Source organism: Dysidea avara, chromosome 3 (assembly GCF_963678975.1).
Source record: "Dysidea avara chromosome 3, odDysAvar1.4, whole genome shotgun sequence".
Taxonomy (NCBI): Eukaryota; Metazoa; Porifera; class Demospongiae; order Dictyoceratida; family Dysideidae; genus Dysidea; species Dysidea avara.
The window spans coordinates 2,264,813-2,276,208 of NC_089274.1; positions in this window are offsets into that span (position 1 = coordinate 2,264,813).

The window sequence follows — 11,396 nt, forward strand, 5'->3', positions numbered from 1 at the left end:
CAGTAGTGCTTTGGCAATTCTCCATGTACCTTCGCATCTCTCAAATGAGCACCGAATGTTCCACTATGAGCCTCTTCAAACAATTTAATACGGTCACAATCTGGAGGGATAAGGCGCAAAGTTTTATCTGTCTCAATATAATACAGGACATCTTCCATCATGAGATATTGATACCTACTCAATAAAATTTCCCTTGCCTTCTTATCATCATCAGGTAACATTCCCCCTTCTTGATATTCAATGATTATCCTTAATTCTGGATCTTCTCTGTGCCTGCTTCCTATACTTTGTTTGCCACTGTCATGCGATACTGGTTGTACTGCAGCAGTGATAGACAATTCAGACTTTTTATCTAAACAGTCTTGTCAACATCGATATCACCCTGAACCACTGCAGCAGCCACCAGTAACTCCTCTGTACACTCATCAGGCAATGATGACTGATGCACTGGGAATCTTGACAAACTATCAGTACTAGTATTACTTTTACCCGAATGATAATGAATAATCAAATCTACCTCTTGTAAGGCCAAACCCCATCGTGCAAGTTTGCCTGAGGGATGAGGAGTATTCAATAAGGATTTAAGGGGTTCATGATCACTAAATACATGACAACGATGTCCATAAAGATAATGGCGGAAGTGTTTGACAGCCCACACAACTCCTAAGGCTTCCAACTCTGTAGCACTATATCTCTTCTCGTGTGACTGTAACGTTCGACTAGCATATGCTATAGGTCGCACTGTTACATCCTGTTGTCTTTGGGCCAATATAGCACCCAATCCAACTCCAGAAGCATCGGTCTCCAGGATGAATTCCTGGTCAAAATTAGGAAATGCCAACACTGGTGCTTGGGTTAAAAGTTGTTTCAAATTTTGGAAGGCATTTTCCTGGGCTTGACCCCAAGAAAATTCAATGTTCTTTCGTGTAAGTGCATAAAGAGGGTTTGCAACTGTAGAAAAATCAGGCACGAATCGACGATAGTAAGAAGCCAATCTAAGAAAAGAGCGTAAAGATGTTAAATCATGTGACTGAGGAAAACACTGAACTGCTTCTACTTTCTTAATATCAGCTGAAATTCCTTCCTTAGATACAACATATCCAAGATACACAACTTCACTTCCAGCTAGACAGCATTTCTCTGGCTTCAGCTTCAAATTAGCATTTCGAAATCTTTCAAAAACTTCCCTCAAGTTATACAGATGTTCCGCAAAACTTTTCCCCACCACCAACACATCATCTAAATAAACCATACAACAATTCCTTGATAGTCCCACCAATACTGTCTCCATCAATCTTTGGAAAGTAGCCGGTCCATTACATAGTCCAAATGGCATTACACAAAATTCATAATGCCCTGAATATGTGCTAAAAGCAGTCTTCTCCTGGGACCCGGTATCCATTTGTACCTGCCAATATCCAGCAGCGAGATCCAAAGTTGAGAAAAACTGGGTCTGTGATAACATATCTAAGGTATCATCCACTCGCGGTAAGGGAAAAACATCTATCTTAGTCACAGCATTTAATCGTCTGTAGTCCACACAAAAACGGTAGCTGCCATCCTTTTTTTCAACCAAAGCAACAGAGCTAGACCAGGGACTACTTGAATGTTGAATCACTCCCTGTTTCATCATCTTCTGAACCAGTTCCTCCATCTTGCTGTGCAAAGCAAAAGGGATTCGTCTTAATGGCTGGCGTATAGGAGGGCTGTCTCCAGTGTCAATTGAGTGTGTAATCAAATCTGTGCATCCCAATTCCACTGGATCCAGGGCGAAAATATCTGAATACTCAGAGATCAACTCCCTTAGTGAACACAACTGGTTATTTGTCAAACCAGACGCGTTTATTTTCAGCAAATCAAACAATTCAGACAGTCGCTCCTGTTCTTTTTGTACTGAAACATGTCTACTGTGTTCATTCAAAGACTCAGTAATCACAGAACTAACCAAAGTAGTTGAACCATGATCGTCATCAGTACCCTCTGTCTCACAAACAGTCACACTACCAAGTAGACCCAGCTCTTGTCCTGGTTCTAAATATACTGGTTCACATCCATGGTTCTCCAAAATGAGAGTACACTTATTACCGTCAAGACAAACCAACGCTTCTGGGCTGACAAAAAACTACCTTCCAATTCAACAATGTTAGGCTCAAACATAGTCACAAGTTGTCGATCAAAGCATATATCCTTTACTTCAGCCCTCACCAATTTTTGATGTCTTGCAGGTATCCTTGTTGCTTGAATCAAACAAACTGCTCCAGAGTTCAGTTCAGTCTTATTGTCCTCAACAGTTTGTAAAGGTACCTCAGCTAATATTTCAGACTCCAAGTTAATGGACTTGATCACATCAGCACCCTCTACATCTTGCTGAATTTCTTGAGGTACAACATCTACCTTACTGTCATTGTCTGACACAGACACATCATCATTCAACATATCATTATCATTCCCCGTCTGAGAAGCTTGAACAAAAAGGTATCCCAGTTTAGACAACAAATCTGTACCAATAAGTAGTTTGGCTGGTGCCCCCCTCTGTACCTGAATCAGAGCATTTGTTGAATATTCTAAACGACTCACTGTAACTTGAATCTGCCGCACCACCTGGAGTCTGTCCCCACTGTAATTCCGCAACACAACTGTGGTAGGTTCCAAACGAGTCTCCACTGCTGCTCTCCATTCTATAGATGTTTGGTTTGGACTTCGTTGTTCTGCCAATATCTGTAGGAGAGCTTCCAGTTGAATTATGGTTACCGGAGATCCAGTATCCAACAAAGCTTCAAGAGCGACTCCTTCGACTTCAACCAAACCAGTCAAGGTGGGACCCAACTGAATACCCTCTGTCACAGAATTTGAAGAAATGTTATGCATTGTCACAGTTACTTTGTTCAACTCACTACTGATGTTCTCCATCGACTTGCCTTCCGAAGTGTTGGATTCTCCAGAGGGAGTAATACTTGAGACAGTGTTGTTATCAGCATTTCCAATATTGTTTCTACCTTCACTACCGGCCTTCCCAATACCATTGTTGGTCTTCCCAGGTGTCTCTGAATACTTACCCTTGACTTGGTAAGGGCACTGCCTGATCAAGTGAGAGGGTGATCCACAATTGTAACATCGTGGTCCCATGTTAGATCTGGTCCCACTGAAACTTTGCGGTCGCGGAACAAATGCAGGTTTCGGGTCTGGACGTACAGTCCGAGTCACTGGTGAGAGCGAAGATGCTGACTGAGCAGAATCCAAGTCACGCAACTTAGCCTCTTCAAATCTAGCCTTTGTAAGCAACTGGTCAAATTTACTCTCACATCCTACAATTTTTGACTTAATTTCTGGTAGAAGTCCAACCACAAATTGATTGACTAAAACTGTTTGGCCCAATGCCTCTGCTTCCCTTGTTCCTTGGTACACACTAGGATAAGCTCTGTGAAATAGAGTACGGAGCTCCTGAGCATAATGATCCACTGACTCAGAAGCATGTTGTCTTCTATCATGAAATAAACTGCTTTGTATTGCAGGCAATCTCACAGGTGTAAACCACTTGCGTAACTCAGCAACTAATAGGCAATAATTGGTACGTTGTTCCATAGTACAAGACCGAAAAAATGAATACGCCTGTCCATGCAGTCTAGTTATTAAATTCACAAGTTTGGCCTGAGAAGACCAACTGAGAGCGGAGGCCATCAACTCAAAACGCTCAAGCCAATCCTCAAATGTGTCCACCCCAAGTTCTCCATCATTCCCCTCTCCACTGAATTTAGGAAGGGGTGGTAATTGCTGAGCTAATAATACAGATGTAACAGGATCAATATCCCTCACTGCTGCATTAGAGCTACTGATAACTGGTTGTGTAATACCAGGCAGTAATGGCAGTGAACAAACTGGACCAGTATATAACACTGGTGTTTCTGAACTCTGAGTGGAAGGATTACATGTCTGAAGAATGTCACTTACCATTCCACCAGATTGTACTGACTGCTGTTGTCCAGAATAGTCTGACACCTGCCATTGTGCTCTTGTTATTGACGGTGAAGAAGTACATACGGGTTGTTTAGTTGTACTCACATTTGTAGAGGACAGAGCACTGGTATTGTGAAACCCTTCCACTAACACATCCCTCTTTGATGTCTGCCATGGTCCTCTTCCTGCCTCTTTACTCTTCAATCGACACTGTAACTCTGCTAGCTGCTCCACCAGCCTACCTTCACAAGCCTCCCACTGTCTTCTCACCTTTGCTTCAGCTCTATAACACTCTAATTCCAATTTATCTTCTGCTAGAAGAACTTTCCTTTCTAGCTCACCATTAAGTTTCTGTAATTTATTCAGTTCTTTCTCAAGTAGCTCACTCCTGGTCTTCCAATGACTCACACTATTCAGTTGTTTTTCCATCTCTTGACATTTGTACTTCCATTGCTCCAGGTCATTGTTTTGTCTCTTTATCAACTCCTGTAGTTCAGCAGTGGCTTGGTGACCTGTGCTGGAATTAACAGGGTTAGTCTGACCTTCTGGCAACTGTTGGAGTAACTCTTCATAAAGAGTTTTAAGCTGTTCATTCTCTACTATCTGTCTCTCACACTCATCTTTCCAGTGGTCTCTTTCCTTCTCTACTTCCTTCAAACTTTCTCTACTAGGATTATCAGTTAGTTTCAAGTTCCTAACCTCTAGTTCTTGTTTCTCCCTCTGTAGAATATCCAACTGTAACCTCAAAGCCTCAGTGGTTGTCATTATGGTTGCTCTTCTTCTGCTCTTCTTCCTCACATTCGGACAAGCCCCCAAATGTAATAGATATCATTCAGCTTCAACAATATAACAGCTTACAATCAACTGAAGAAGAGAGAGCTGGTGACCAGCTCCAGCCTTTTTATACAATCTCTAAGGTCAAGGTTACACATAACAACAACAAATTAAGAGTTCTCATAACAATTCTAATTGTTCATATCTATTATTTACAGTTCTAATTATCCATATGTATTACACATGCTATATAATAATATATCATATATACTTCTTGGCAGCCATGGAACAGCAGGGGTCTTTGTCACATACTGTACAGTGTGTAATGGATATGCGTAATGCAAGTCAGCTAAGCAAACACCCATATGGTTTTCAGCATGTAATAGTGGCTAGTTAGCGATAGCTACTCACCTAGTTCATACACTAATGGTTATAACTTAGTCCACTGTTGCTGATATAAGTCTGGATTTCTCTGCTTGATTTATATCAACCTGTGTGAAATTTATGGTCTTGACATTTTTACCTGGTATGGTTCTGTGAGGAATGGCTATGCAGAATGTCTAAATTTGTAACATAACAATTTTGCAAATTTGTTGAATGCTCTATTAGAGTCAGTGAATACAGTCATTATGGATTTTGGTACTATACAGAGCATTTCAAGACTACTTTTAAGCAGAAACACTTAGTACAGTGCTATATACACCATAGGGACTAATAAACTTCCTTAAATAATGAATCACATTATAGAAGTCAAACGTGTCAGACGTGTCGCCAGTAGCGGTCATTAGCTAGATAAACAGCCATCTAACCACTTAATACGTCAAAGCAAAAAAAAAGTGATTGTAAGTATATAACTGCTACTGATATGAGCACAATTATCTAGAGTTACTCTAATAAAGCAGTCACCCATTTTTAGATTTATTTTTGTTACAGCGCACAGCAATCCTTCAAAGAATAATTGTAGGTTTTGACGTTTAGAGTATTATTAGCAGTACCATATGGGCTAATGAATTCATTGCAACTATGAATTTTGTTTAAGATAATAGTGGCGACATAGTCCAGACTAAATGACACTTATAACCATATGAATACAATTTGCACTTGTATGGATTTCTTTAGTTAGATAAGCTACTGGTTGATCAATAAAGCTGTCTGCACACATCAATTAGCTCTCAGTACAGCTATTTGTGATTTATGACAAAGCAATTTAAAATTCTCTAATAGAGCAGTCTTTCGTTTTTAAGTATTAAATAGTTGGTAATGGGATTTCAGCACTTACAGATAATCTACCTTAAGAATCGATTGCCTATATAGCCTTCATATTTTCTCGCCATTACAAATTTTTTTTTTTCTGTGGTGTTGCTCTATCATGAGTGCACATACTATGTGAGGGAAATAACTGAAAGAAGAAAACAGTGAAAGGCGGTGAAAGGTACAGGACCAAAACCAGCCTTATACTAATGTAGGGTCTGCAACGCGAAAAATTGATATCCTCCAATCAACTACCTAACTATTGTCATGTGTTAGGCTAAGTGTAACTTGAATAACACCAGTGTGGCAGCCAAGTTTGTCACTTTCTTCTGGTAGAAAACGATACAAAAAAAAAGTTATTGTTATTAGTGCTTTACAGTGACCAGCACTGAAGGTCTGACAGCAAGTGTCTTAAAATCACGTGATTTTTCGTTGCAGCAGTTCGTAAGGTTCTTCGTATGCCACGATATTCACTCTCAACATTGTTAAAGTAGTCTATCATCAACTCAAAGTATCGGTGGTTTGATTTTATTGGTCAGTTTCTGGTGGCAGCATGATCTGTGCAGCTTTTTGGCGACAGACAAAATGTTTCTTCCTCTGGAGCACAGGACAAGCAGAACAGCAACTGCACCGTGGGTCAGCAATGACCAGTACTAGGTAAAGTACTTGCATGCGGAGTATGGTTATAATTGAAGCTTGTTAGCCATCTGGCTGAGCCATCTATATGCTGAAATTCGGCCAAAATGACGCGATTTTTGCAAACAAATACCAGAATGGTTGATACATCAGTGAGACAGTCTCCAACAGCAAGGATACGAAGCTTATAAACACCTAACAATACGGCTATCTCGCCCAGTAAACGCATAGGACAATCCAATGCATGAAATAAGCACTCACGTGATCGAAATTCAAATCGCGGAAATACCCATGAAATCGTTTTCATTTCTGAATAGGAACCATGTAGTGTGCTCCTTTTGTAAATATTTGTGTTAATTGTTCACTCAGGCCTGGTCTGGACCAATGCAGGTGTGTTTTATGCTGTGATGGCATCATAGGTAGGGTCTTAGACTGCTGGGCTAATTGAGATGCTGAACCTAATGCACACAAACTGATTGTCACTTGATTCGAAGTGATTTTAAGGTGATTGGAATAGGTTATGGTTGTATTTTCCGAGATTTGAATATCGATCACGTGAGTGCCTATTTCATGCATTGGGTTGCTCTATGCGTTTACTGGACGAGATAGCCGTATTGTTGGGTGTTTATAAGCTTCGTATCCTTGCTGTTGGAGACTGTCTCACTGAATGTATCAACCATTCTGGTATTTGTTTGCAAAAATCGCATCATTTTGGCCGAATTTCAGCATATAGATGGCTCAGCCAGATGGCTAACAAGCTTCAATTATAACCATAAGGTATATGTGGGTATTATGAGTCACTTAAGTTAAAAGCATTCTTATCACCTAATAATGTGACCCCAATTTTTCATACTACTTGTAGGCAAAGGTGTACCCATAAACTACACTATCCTAAAATTTCAAAAATTATCCTACCATGTGGTGGGCTGTATGATCTTTTCTCTAAAGTACTTTATGTGCTCCTGTTATGAGTCATATGGGGGTATTATGGGTCACAATATTCATTACTTCATAAGTTAATTATTTTATATTCAGTTATGGCAAGAGTACATAATATAAATATATATATTATGTACTCTTGGTTATGGTAAATGTTGTGGAAATATTTACAGGCACTCTAATGGCATTCAAAACATCATAGTTGACTTGGTTTTTGCACTTTATATCTTCATGCTCCTTACTACATGGTAAGAGGTACATGTAGCTAATCCAGAGCAGTATTCCTGCTTAATGAACTAAGTTATGTCTTAATTGGATTTGCGGTTAGCTTATGGTCACTGTCTATGTTGATCTGAAGTGGTATCATTCATTTCTTTCTAAATCTACAGGATTTAACCCTCTGAGCACATTTTAAGCTATGCGACCCTTAATACAACCTGACCCAAAATATCAGCATATACCTTACTCCGCATGCAGGTACTTTACCTAGTACTGGTCATTGCTGACCCACGGCGCAGTTGCTGTTCTGCTTGTCCTGTGCTCCAGAGGAAGAAACATTTTGTCTGTCGCCAAAAAGCTGCACAGATCATGCTGCCACCAGAAACTGACCAATAAAATCAAACCACCGATACTTTGAGTTGATGATAGACTACTTTAACAATGTTGAGAGTGAATATCGTGGCATACGAAGAACCCTACGAACTGCTGCAACGAAAAATCACGTGATTTTAAGACATTTGTATCGTTTTCTACCAGAAGAAAGTGACAAACTTGGCTGCCACGCTGGTGTTATCAACGGGTGTTATTCAAGTTACACTTAGCCTAACACATGACAATAGTTAGGTAGTTGATTGGAGGATATCGATTTTTCGCATTGCGGACCCTAACTAATGTCACCCAGCTGATAATAGTGGCGTAGGAAGCACGGGTGCTGGAGCACCCCTACAAATCTGTCCGCGCGCGCCACAAAGTAATTAAATAGATCACGTGAACAGGCAAAAGGGATTCTGATGGTCACGATGATGATTCCGATGTTGCAGCTCGCCTAACACTAACGCGAGTATTTGTGATTCAGAAGAAGTATAGAAAACGATGGATTCACAATCCAACACGATGGATTCACAATCCAACACGATGGATTCACAATCCAACACGATGTCATGTGTCTCATACGTGCAGAGATAGATAGGATTGGAGTACAAGATTCCAATTAACATATTCCAGTTATAAAGTTTACGGAAGCGACGAAGGCGAAGGTGATGACACAGCAAACACCACTAGTAGCAGTAATGCACCTATCAATGTTATCCCCCACCTATACCCCCTCCCGGGCGTAATGGGGGAAATGGTGGGGATTTGACTTTTTGAAAAATCAAATTCTCCACCCATGGGGGAACAACTAGTGGTCAAATCTCCATGTAGTATGGCTGTTAGGTACTTTAGGAAACAGGTCAATTCCTTTAGCTTGCAAGTTAAAACAAACGCCTAAAATTTCGAGCGGTCAAATGCCCAGTTTCAGATCAAATCAGGTCAAAATCCCCCACTAATCCCCTAGTAAGCCCGGGAGGGGGGTAGTGGGGCTTAACATTGATAGGTGCATAATAGGTGTGTACTTGTGTGTCAGTACCCAAGTATGTGTGTTGGGTATACCCCTCCTACCTTTTTATTGATGGTAGCTGTTACAGTTACAACAACAGAGAGATCGATCCTTCTCTAGTCTACGAAGTGTTTATTAAGTAGTCTGGGAGTACATGTTACCTGAACAACTTGTTGCTTCAGAACAGAATTGATGATTTAATTGTTAAAGCATTTACACTTAATACTATCTAATCCAAAACAGCCAAGCTGTAAAAAAAGAGTGCGGCCCTGAGAAAGGCTATGGTGAAAAAAGATGTGAAATCCAAGGTGGCAGCCAAGAAATGGCTGTGATGGTAGGTTAATGGCAAAAAATTTAATAACAATTCAGGTGAATTTGGTGCCGCTTGGTCTTGGCACAAAATTCACCTGAATTGTCGTTATTAAAACTTTTACCTACAATACCATCACAGCCATTTCTTGGCTGCCACCTTGGATTTCACATCTTTTTTCACCATAGCCTTTCTCAGGGCCATACTCTTTTTTTACAGCTTGGCTGTTTTGGATTAGATTTCACTTCTTTTTGTATTTGTATACCCCAAAGCCGGCCTATGGTCGGCTTTAGGGCTTTTTAACCTGTCATTTTTTCTTTACTACAGGAAGAAGAAAAGATGAAGCAGGGTGATTTTTTTTGTAGCTGACCTCTCTGCAAGGTGATCCTTCTAGCTGATCTCTCTACCGGATGACTTATTTGTAGCTGAACTCTCTACAGGGTGATTTGTTTGTAGCTGAACTCTCTACAAGGTAACTTCTTCTAGCTGATCTTTCTACAGGGTGATTCGTTTGTAGCCAAATTCTCTACAGGGCAATTTGTTTGCAGCTGAACTCTGTACATGGTAGTTTCTTTGTAGCTGAACTCTCTACAATGTAACTTCTTCTAGCTGAACTCTCTACAGGGTGATTTGTTTGTAGCTGAACTCTCTACAAAGTAACTTCTTCTAGCTGATCTTTCTACAAGGTGATTTGTCTGTAGCTGAATTCTCTACAGGGCAATTTGTTTGCTGCTGAACTCTCTACATGGTAGTTTCTTTGTAGCTGAACTCTCTACAATGTAACTTCTTCTAGCTGAACTCTCTACAGGGTGACTTGTTTGTAGCTGAACCCTCTACAGGGTGATTTGTTTGTAGCTGAACTCTCTGCAAGGTAACTTCTTCTAGCTGATCTTTCTACAGGGTGATTTGTTTGTAGCTGAATTCTCTACAGGGCGATTTGTTTGCTGCTGAACTCTCTACATGGTAGTTTCTTTGTAGCTGAACTCTCTACAATGTAACTTCTTCTAGCTGAACTCTCTACAGGGTGACTTGTTTCTAGCTGATCTCTGTACAGGGTGACTTGTTCCTAGCTGAACTCTCTACAAGTGATTTGTTTGCAGCTGAACTCTCTTACATGGTGGTTTCTTTGTAGCTGAACTCTCTACAAAGTGACTTCTTCTAGCTGATCTATCTACAGGATGACTTGTTTCTAACTGAACTCTCTACAGTGTGATCTGTTCATAGCGGAACTTTCTACTGGGTGATTTGTTTGCAGCTAAACTCTTTGCATGATTGTTTCTTTGTAACTGAACTCTCTACAAGGTAACTTCTTCTAGCTGATCTCTCTACAGGGCAATTTGTTTGTAGCTGAATTCTCTACAGGGTGATTTATTTGAGCTGAACTCTCTACATGATGGCTTCTTTGTAGCTGAACTCTCTATTAGGTACCTTCTTCTAGCTGATCTGACTACAGGGTGACTTGTTTGTAGCTGAATTCCCTACAGAATAACTTGCAATGCAATATAACTAAATGCAGCTGAATGCTTTATTAGGGTAACTGTTCTATTAGATTATCTCAATCTCGCATTTGCTGCACGTAGTTGCCTTTCGAATCATAACTCAGTGATTTGTAATCCGATTCTTCTGTACTACTGCAAGAACTTTTTATGATGATTATTCCAGTTACATACTGATTTTCAGCTCGTTGCTCTAAGCGGTTTGCCTGTAGTCTCGTGCCCAGACCGCTTTTTTTTCTTTTTGTGTGGGGGCGGTGAAAAAAAGGGTCTGGTGGATCTCCAATACATTTTTTGTGCAGCCGGATCTACAACTTTTGGGAATCGTTGATTAGTGGTGATGAATAGCAAAGGCTTGTTAATGAAGCAACAATAGGAAATACGGCGCGCGTACCCAAGGATGCAGCCTTGCCAAGCAAACGCGCGCCGTATTTCCTATTGT